Consider the following 10435-nt stretch of genomic DNA (forward strand, 5'->3'; position numbering starts at 1 on the left):
CAAAAAGTTATATTTTGGTTTCATCTGACCATATGACATTCTCCCAATCTTCTTCTGGATAATCCAAATGCTCTCTAGCAAACTTCAGACGGGCCTGGACATGTACTGGCTTAAGCAGGGGGACACGTCTGGCACTGCAGGATTTGAGTCCCTGGCGGCGTAGTATGTTACTAATGGTAGGCTTTGTTACTTTGGTCCCAGCTCTCTGCAGGTCATTCACTAGGTCCCCCCGTGTGGTTCTGGGATTTTTGCTCACCGTTCTTGTGATCATTTTGACCCCACGGGGTGAGATCTTGCGTGGAGCCCCAGATCGAGGGAGATTATCAATGGTCTTGTATGTCTTCCATTTCCTAATAATTGCTCCCAGTTGATTTCTTCAAACCAAGCTGCTTACCTATTGCAGATTCAGTCTTCCCAGCCTGGTGCAGGTCTACAATTTTGTTTCTGGTGTCCTTTGACAGCTCTTTGGTCTTGGCCATAGTGGAGTTTGGAGTGTGACTGTTTGAGGTTGTGGACAGGTGTCTTTTATACTGATAACAAGTTCAAACAGGTGCCATTAATACAGGTAACGAGTGAAGGACAGAGGAGCCTCTTAAAGAAGAAGTTACAGGTCTGTGAGAGCCAGAAATCTTGCTTGTTTGTAGGTGACCAAATACTTATTTTCCACCATAATTTGCAAATAAATTCATTAAAAATCCTACAATGTGATTTTCTGGATTTTTTTTTCTCATTTTGTCTGTCATAGTTGAAGTGTACCTATGATGAAAATTACAGGCCTCTCTCATCTTTTTAAGTGGGAGAACTTGCACAATTGGTGGCTGACTAAATACTTTTTTTGCCCCACTGTACATAGACATAGAATCACTGGTCACTTTAAATGGAACACTAGACACTTTAATAATGTTTACATACTGCTTTACTAATTTCATATGTATATACTGTATTCTGTTCTACTGTATTGTAGTCAATGCCACTCCAATGTTGCTCGCTCTAATATTTATATATTTTTTAATTCCATTCTTTTACTTTTAGATTTGTGTGTATTATTGTGAATTGTTAGATATTACTGCACTATTGGAGCTAAGAACACAAGCATATCGCTACGCCCCAATAACATCTGCTAAATACAGTGGGGAGAACAAGTATTTGATACACTGCCGATTTTGCAGGTTTTCCTACTTACAAAGCATGTAGAGGTCTGTAATTTGTATCATAGGTACACTTCAACTGTGAGAGACGGAATCTAAAACAAAAATCCAGAAAATCACATTGTATGATTTGTAAGTAATTAATTTGCATTTTATTGCATGACATAAGTATTTGATACATCAGAAAAGCAGAACTTAATATTTGGTACAGAAACCTTTGTTTGCAATTACAGAGATCATACGTTTCCTGTAGTTCTTGACCAGGTTTGCACACACTGCAGCAGGGATTTTGGCCCACTCCTCCATACAGACCTTCTCCAGATCCTTCAGGTTTCGGGGCTGTCGCTGGGCAATACGGACTTTCAGCTCCCTCCAAAGATGTTCTATTGGGTTCAGGTCTGGAGACTGGCTAGGCCACTCCAGGACCTTGAGATGCTTCTTACGGAGCCACTCCTTAGTTGCCCTGGCTGTGTGTTTCGGGTCGTTGTCATGCTGGAAGACCCAGCCACGACCCATCTTCAATGCTCTTACTGAGAGAAGGAGGTTGTTGGCCAAGATCTCGCGATACATGGCCCCCTCAATCCTCCCCTCAATACGGTGCAGTCGTCCTGTCCCCTTTGCAGAAAAGCATCCCCAAAGAATGATGTTTCCACCTCCATGCTTCACAGTTGGGATGGTGTTCTTGGGGTTGTACTCATCCTTCTTCCTCCAAACACGGCGAGTGGAGTTTAGACCAAAAAGCTCTATTTTTGTCTCATCAGACCACATGACCTTCTCCCATTCCTCCTCTGGATCATCCAGATGGTCATTGGCAAACTTCAGACGGGCCTGGACATGCGCTGGCTTGAGCAGGGGGACCTTGTGTGCTCTGCAGGATTTTAATCCATGACGGCGTAGTGTGTTACTAATGGTTTTCTTTGAGACTGTGGTCCCATCTCTCTTCAGGTCATTGACCAGGTCCTGCCGTGTAGTTCTGGGCTGATCCCTCACCTTCCTCATGATCATTGATGCCCCACGAGGTGAGGTCTTGCATGGAGCCCCAGACCGACGGTGATTGACCGTCATCTTGAACTTCTTCCATTTTCTAATAATTGCGCCAACAGTTGTTGCCTTCTCACCGAGCTGCTTGCCTATTGTCCTGTAGCCCATCCCAGCCTTGTGCAGGTCTACAATTTTATCCCTGATGTCCTTACACAGCTCTCTGGTCTTGGCCATTGTGGAGAGGTTGGAGTCTGTTTGATTGAGTGTGTGGACAGGTGTCTTTTATACAGGTAACGAGTTCAAACAGGTGCAGTTAATACAGGTAATGAGTGGAGAACAGGAGGGCTTCTTAAAGAAAAACTAACAGGTCTGTGAGAGCCGGAATTCTTACTGGTTGGTAGGTGATCAAATACTTATGTCATGCAATAAAATGCAAATTAATTACTTAAAAATCATACAATGTGATTTTCTGGATTTTTGTTTTAGATTCCGTCTCTCACAGTTGAAGTGTACCTATGATAAAAAATTACAGACCTCTACATGCTTTGTGAGTAGGAAAACCTGCAAAATCGGCAGTGTATCAAATACTTGTTCTCCCCATTGTATGTATATGTGACCAATACAATTTGATTTGGTTTGACACAATCCATGTCACAATTGTCTCAAGGCTTAACATTTTTTATTTAACCTGGATTTAACAAGTGACATCAATAAGGGATCATAGCTTTCACCTGGATTCACCTGGTCAGTCTATGTCATGGAAAGAGCAGGTGTTCCTAATGTTTTGTATGGTCATTGTATACAGTATCTTGTGATGGTATTCCATTGCTACAAAACATGAATGAGGCTTTTTAGAGCATGCTAGCAAGGAATCTGCCACTATGGATTACTTTCTAGGAATCTATAAACGAATGCATAGCACTCTCCAACACACAATTATTATCCTTGATATGTTTTCCACTTCTTTATTCAAGTCACTCAAGATCCATCTATTAAACTCAATCTGTTTGTAAATTACAATACTTAGATCTATTAGTAAGGACAGGCTTCTTGTTTTATCTGTGTTAATGTGAACTATGACCTCAGATCCTAAAGTCTTGGGAAGATCTGATGTAACCTAGGTAGGGCTGGGACCAGGGTTGAGTAAGACTAGATGTCCACACTAACATTTACAGTCCAGAGTCTAAAGATAAGCAGACCTTTACAGAGGACCATCTAGCAATCCTACTGGCTAGAGCAGGATAACACAGATGCTCAGATGTTCAACCTGCTCATTAGGCAGGCGTGGAAAGACTAGTGAAATATCCTACTCATGTAGAAGTACTATTATTTTAATTAAATTTGACTCAAGTACAAGTAAAATTACTGGTGTAAAAAAACTACTAAATTAAAAGTAAAAAGTACTCAAAGTAAAAGTAATTGAGTTAATTTTAAAATTAAAATATTGACCTTCATAATTAGCTAATTTCGCGAATGTTGTTACACATGATCTTTTCCATGCGTAACATTTTTAAAAGGAAGAGAGGAAATGAACTACGTTCATTTATTTTATGAGTTGCAACAAGGCACATCTGTACGTAAAAAAATAATCAGGATTTGTTAAAAATATACTTTTAACATTTGAAAATAAATGAAACATAAAATCTATTGACAAATAAAAAGCAATACAAAATTAAGTGAATAAATAATAATGTTGTCAGACAATATATTTCAGACTCCAGAAATAAACGTTTCTAATTCTTTGACCCATTCAATTACTCATTCACCCCTCTTTTACTCATTACTTGTCCATGTGACCAACTGACATTCACTCACTCACCCATTCACCCTCCCTCACTCAGTCCCTCTTTCCTCACTAACTCACTCACTGACTCAAGAAACCCCTCTTTCACTTACTCACCAGGGGTGGAAAGAGTACTGTAATATCCTACTCAAGTAGAAGTACCGTTACTTGAATGAAATTTGACTCAAGTAGAAGTAACACTACTGATTTGGAAAAATACTAAAAAAAGTACAAGCAGAAAAGCTACTCAATTACAGTAACGAGAGTAGTTAATTAGTTACTTTACACCTCTGTCATTAGGACATCTCAACTCACCCTCTTGTGGTGAGGCACTTTGGCCGTCCTCAGCCCGGATTTAAGGCCTCACTGTAAGGATGAAGAGGCCACTCCCCTGACCCGACAGTGCTGCACAGATTCTTCACATACCAGAACAGTTTAACAACCTTACAACCAGACCCATTAGGGAATAAAGACCAGGCAAACTCCAAGAAAACCTCTAACACTACCTAAGAGAGGGCAGACAGTATACTGTATCTGGACAAGGTTCTATGCGGTCCATGTTGTACTGAAGAATCTCACCTTATGAGAGTACTCTAATGTCTTTGGTCCAACTTATGTTTTGGGTCCATTTCATAGTAAATTATAATCATAGACAAGGGTAGGGAATTATAGATTCTGGACCTGCACATAGGGAACAACACCTACCATTGATCAAACCTCAAGACTAAAGGTAACAATGGGAACCAGCTGGCTTCATGCGCTCATGGCTTTGGGGCCATGGCTTTTTATCATTACTGTCTGTACACACTGCAGTGGATCTGTCCCAACAAAGTGTTTTTCTTGTTTAGTTCTCACCTCAATGAAGGCTCTATATATGTGCCTCGCTTTGTACCTCTCAGCCTTTTTTAGCCAATGGCTGTGGCGCAAATCTCATGAGGAGTGTGTATGGTTGGTGTCCATAGTGTTTTGTTTTTGTACTTCAAATAAAGTGTATCCATCAAAGCCCTCTCTCAGTGATCTCTTTGGACTACAGAGTCTCTTTATAACCCACGCATAACATGGTCCAGTACCAATAGGTTTTCAAGATGCCTTTGAGACCATGTGTTCTAGGTCCTAACACGGTTACGTTCTGAATATACCTAAGCTGTTAGATACTTTACACACAAAATGCTTCTTGATTCTTGTTGGTATTGTGACACTGGAGTGGGGGAGTGGCACAGCTTCCATACCAATGTCACATCCTCTGCAATATGTGATAAAGTATACTAGCCCCATGCTGTTACTTTATGGATCACTACTTCACTCAATGTCAAAACTAAAATGACAAAGGTCCTGTACGAAATAACCTGTGTCACACCCAAGCAGCCTAGCCGTGGGCGTAAGACCTCTCTAGTCACAGAGATGATGGTTGTGAAATACTCACATTGGTCATTACTTTTTTTTAAAGGCTTGGTGTGACAAATGCCACACATTTCTGACATTACAGGGTGTGGCTGGCTGGGAAGTGAAAGGAGGTGGGTGTCAGCAAGCACATTCTGGTTTTGTTTTTGAAGGATGGGATGGTTGTGTTCTCCATTAGGAATGGGAGAGAGAAGAAGACAATCGACATGTCTCTGACAGTGACAGCCCTGTTGGAACTGACTGTGAAAGAATGACGAGGAGACGATTTGATTGGGTCACAGTGACAGTTGTGTGACAGCTGTTATGACCATCCTGAGCACAAGCCCACAGTCATGCCTGATTTATAGACCCCTGCTATCTGTCCCTCATGTTAAACTGTGGCTTTGGCAATCATGATCTTAACACCAAGCAAATTAATCATTCCAACATCTGATCTAAAATATAAAAACCAATGAATTTGTGTGACAAAATAAGCCAAGTAGCTGATTACTGCCAGGCAGAAAGTATATCAGCAGTACACTGAGTTTTGTATTCTAGAGAACTAGATGTATTGATGAAGCAAGCAGAAAGATATAACGCTCATCCAACCTTGCCAACATCTCCCAGTGTTGTGCTATCTCTACGATATGTGAGACTAACATCTGGTATAACTGCTGTTTTATGCTTTGGTTAGCACGCTCAGAAATACACAGGGGAGTGTGAGAATGTAGTGGCTAGCAGCCCATTCCCCACCGGCCTGTCAAACACTAACCCTGGGTGTATCTGCATGAGCCCCTACTGGGGCTCCAAAATAATCCCCCAATGTTTCTAGGGGGTCAAAAGCCTTCACTTCTTATTTTGCAAAACCTGATTCAGTTGCTATTTAAAACTCATAATAATGGTTTTGGTGTTGTTCAACCTGTCTTGAATCTGTTTACTCAGAGAGGATTACTGTTTCTCTATGATGAGCTATGAAATCCAAGAACTCAACTGAGTTGTTATTGTCTTATTTCAGAACATCCTGTGGTTTCATTGTCTAAGGCAGAGTGGACTGTTCAATCACTTTCCCTGGGTTTCTATCATTCTGAGACGCAAGTTATTTCTCAGCCTTGTCCTCCCAGACCACAACCTGGTCTCTCTGGATTGGTCATGTTGTGATTTAGGGAACACAGCTATAAGACAATAACATACAGTGCCTACAGAAAGTATTCACACCCATTGATTTTTTTCACATTTTGTTGTGATACAAGGTGGGATTTAAATGTAATTAATTTTCTTTTTTTGTCAACGATCTACACAAAATAGTTTGTCATGTCAAAGTGGAAGAAAAATTTGTAAAAAATATTTCTAAAATAAAACACTAATATATCGTCATTACATAAGTATTCAACCCCCTGAGTCAATACAGTATAGAATCAGAGTAAATATATATATTTTCCTCACCCATCTACACACAATACTCCATAAAGACAAAGTGAAAATAAGTTTTTAGACATGTTTGCAAATGTATTGAAAATGAAATACAGAAATATCTCATTAACGTAACTATTCACACCCCTGAGTCAATACTTTGTAGAAGCAGCTTTGGCAGCTGTGAGTCTTTCTGGGTAAGTCTCTAAGAGCTTTGCACACCTGGATTGTACAATATTTGCACATTATACATTTTTTAATTCTTCAAGCTCTGTCAAGTTGGTTGTTGATCATTGCTAGACAGCTATTTTCAATGTCTTGCCATAGATTTTCAAGCCAATTTAAGTCAAAACTGTAACTAGGCCACTCAGGAACATTTAATGCCATCTTGGTAAGCAACTCCAGTGTATATTTGACCTTGTGTTTTAGGTTATTGTCCTGCTGAAAGATTTTGTCTCCCAATGTCTGTTGGAACGTAGACTGAACCAGGTTTTCCTCTAGGATTTTTCCTGTGCTCAGCTCCATTCAGTTTCTTTTTTTATCCTGGAAAAACTCCCCAGTCCTTAACGATTACAAGCATACCCATAACATTATGCAGCCACCACTATGCTTGAAAATATGGATGGTATTGGATTTGTATTCAGGACAAAAAGTGAATAGCTTTGCCACATTCTTTGCAGTATTACTTTAGTGTCTTGTTGCAAACAGGATGCATGTTTTGGAATATTTTTTATTCTGTATCCTTCTTTTCACTCTGTAATTTAGATTTGTATTGTGGAGTAACTGCAATGTTCTTGATCCATCCTCAGTTTTCTCCTAACACAGCCATTCAACTCTGTAGCTGTTTTAAAGTAACCATTGGCCTCATGGTGAAATCCCTGAGCAATTACCTTCCTCTCCGGCAACTGAGTTAGGAAGGATGCCTGTATCTTTGTAGTGACTAAGTGTATTGATACACCAACCAAAGTATAATTAATAACTTGTTCAAAGGGATATTCAGTAACTTTACTATGCACAAAGGGATGGATATTCAATGTCGGGCAGACATCTACTTTGCGAGGCATTGGAAAACATCCATGGTCTTTGTGGTTGAATATGTGTTTGAAATTCACTGCTCGACTGAGAGACCTTACAGATAATTGTATGTGTGGGTACAGAGATGAGGTAGTCATTAAAAAATAATGTTAAACACTAATATTGCACACTGAGTGAGACCATGCAATTTATTATGTGACTTGTTAAGCACATTTTTACTCCTGAACTTATTTAGGCTTGCCCTTACAAAGGAGTTGAATATTTATTGACTGAAGGCATTTCAGCTTTTCATTTTTTATTAATTTGTAAAAGTTTCTAAAAACATAATTCCAATTAGACATTATGGGGTATTGTGTGTAGGCCAGTGACACAAAATATAAATGTAATACATTTTAAATTCAGGCTGTAACACAACTAAATGTGGAAAAAGTCAAGGTGTGTGAATACTTTCTGAAGGCACTGTAGACATTCCTCAACAGCCTAGATGTCACGTATACTCCCTCTCCGGCGCTCGAGGTCGCCAGTCTGCTTATTATTACGCACACCTGTCACCATTGTTACGAGTAACAGCGTCTCATCAGAATCACCTGGACTCCATCACCTTCCTGAATACCTTCCCTATAACTGTCACTCACTTTGGTTCTTTCCCTAGGTGTTATTGTTTCTGTTCCTGTGTTCAATATCTGTACTCTACTCGTGTTTCTTGTATTGTTCCATGTTCGTTTATTTATTAAATATTCACTCCCTGTACTTGCTTCCCGACTCCTAGCGTACACGTTACACGGTGTCACACTTTTTTTGTATAGTCCAGCTTTTCCATCTGAATAATCTCTACAGATGATCATACTATCAACAAATGATCTGTTGGCAAGCAGCTGCTTGCTAAGATTACGGTCAGGGTTTGGTTTAGGTTTATAATAAAGGTAAAAGTTAAGGTTAGGGTTAGTAGATAGTTAGTTAGTTGAAAATGTTACTGATTAACTATCCAAATAAAGTGTTACCACAGCCTGTAATGAGTAGCCATGGATTCTGAACAGACTCCCAAAGTGATGTTACTGTTTCAGAGTAAGGAAAGGCACATGTGATGACCTCACTAATACTTGTTTTTGTTCTCACTCAAAACTATGCAATTAGGGACTGAAATCAGTTTAGCTTGTGTCCTAATGAAATACAGTGGAAACAAAGGATTGGACTTTTTAAAACCAATGCTTTGAATGTATTCATTCATACAAAAATGCAAACAGCAATATAAATGTCTCTTATCCAATGGGCTGCTTTTCCATCACAATAATGATTTTCTATAATTTCTTTAATTTCAGTAAAATTTCAGGCCAATGGTGAGTTTGAAGGTAAGGTGTGTTAGTCTGAACTAGCTTGTAGGCCTATATCTGGATACATCTGGAAGGGAAAACATGAGCTGCTTTTCTGGTTGAATGACCCCCCAACAGATAAAGTTATTGTCAAGACCTCAGTGTGTGTACCTGCAATCACCCTCAACCTGAGTCAGCTAGCTGCCAATGATCATGACAGGTCTTGACAGGTTCGGTCGTCCAACGGGAATCATTGACAACAATCTGTTCCTGAGAAAGACTTCATGACACACATTGCCACCCATAGAATCACATGATGAATTATAGGATCTCTACGGTGCCACCTTTCTGCATCACCTTGACAGGCCTTGGCATGGTCCCTACACTACATAATCAATGACAGCAGCCTGTTCATGAGAGAATGTTAATGACATACAGTGCAGGCTATGCTAAGGTCAACCAAAGTGCTCAACACTTTTAACCCTCTGGTCCAACCCTCTGATGTAACCACACACTCATACAAAATCTTCACCAAACAGAACCAGTACACTGACATCAAACCCATTGATATCACCATAACAATTTTGGGCCCTGACAGTTAGTGATTCATTTTGACACATTCGGGTAAAATATGTTCTCACATCTTCACTTCTAACCTAGCCTCTCCTCTTTGACTCATCTTTCTCTCTGTCTTTATCACTCTCCCATCTTCATCTAAGTCGGGCCAGGGTGTGGAGTATTAGGGAAGGGTTAATTCAGGGGTGAGCCCTCAGAGCTCGGCACTCCTTAGTCTAAAACCACTGCCTCCCTAAAAGAGCTGAGATTTCAGGAAAAGAGAACAGACGGACTAGAGCTAACTGAAGAGGACAGATCGAAGGAATACTGAAAGAATACAGAAAATATTTTAAACACTCGGGCAAAGGATAATAAAACCTATTATGATGGTGAGTCCCTTAATCTGACTATGTTGGGGTGATTGGATTATCTGATGGGATAATGATACATGTAAACTTTTTGAGTATCCTATTGTATCTTGCACCACGCTGTACCACGTACAGCGCCTACATTAGGTACCTACAGCTGGGCATGGGTCAAAGATGGTAAGGCATGCAATGTTGGTTCAGAAGGCGATGACATGGTCTCAAATGATGTCCTGTCTTTTCATAGCTAATTAATAGGCTAAATAACAACTTAGAATCATTTCACATCAATTCAGTAGTGAGGGAAAATCAAGATAATAAAGTATGCTGCCTGCCTTGGCTTAAAGAATCCTTATTTGAAACAATAACAAAACGGTCACCGGGTCTGTGTTGTGGTAAAACATGGAGGGATGGGCCTGGAGAAATGTAACCACTCTCAAATTCATAGACAAGAGCTATGGATACAAC

Source organism: Salvelinus namaycush, chromosome 30 (assembly GCF_016432855.1).
Source record: "Salvelinus namaycush isolate Seneca chromosome 30, SaNama_1.0, whole genome shotgun sequence".
Taxonomy (NCBI): domain Eukaryota; kingdom Metazoa; phylum Chordata; class Actinopteri; order Salmoniformes; family Salmonidae; genus Salvelinus; species Salvelinus namaycush.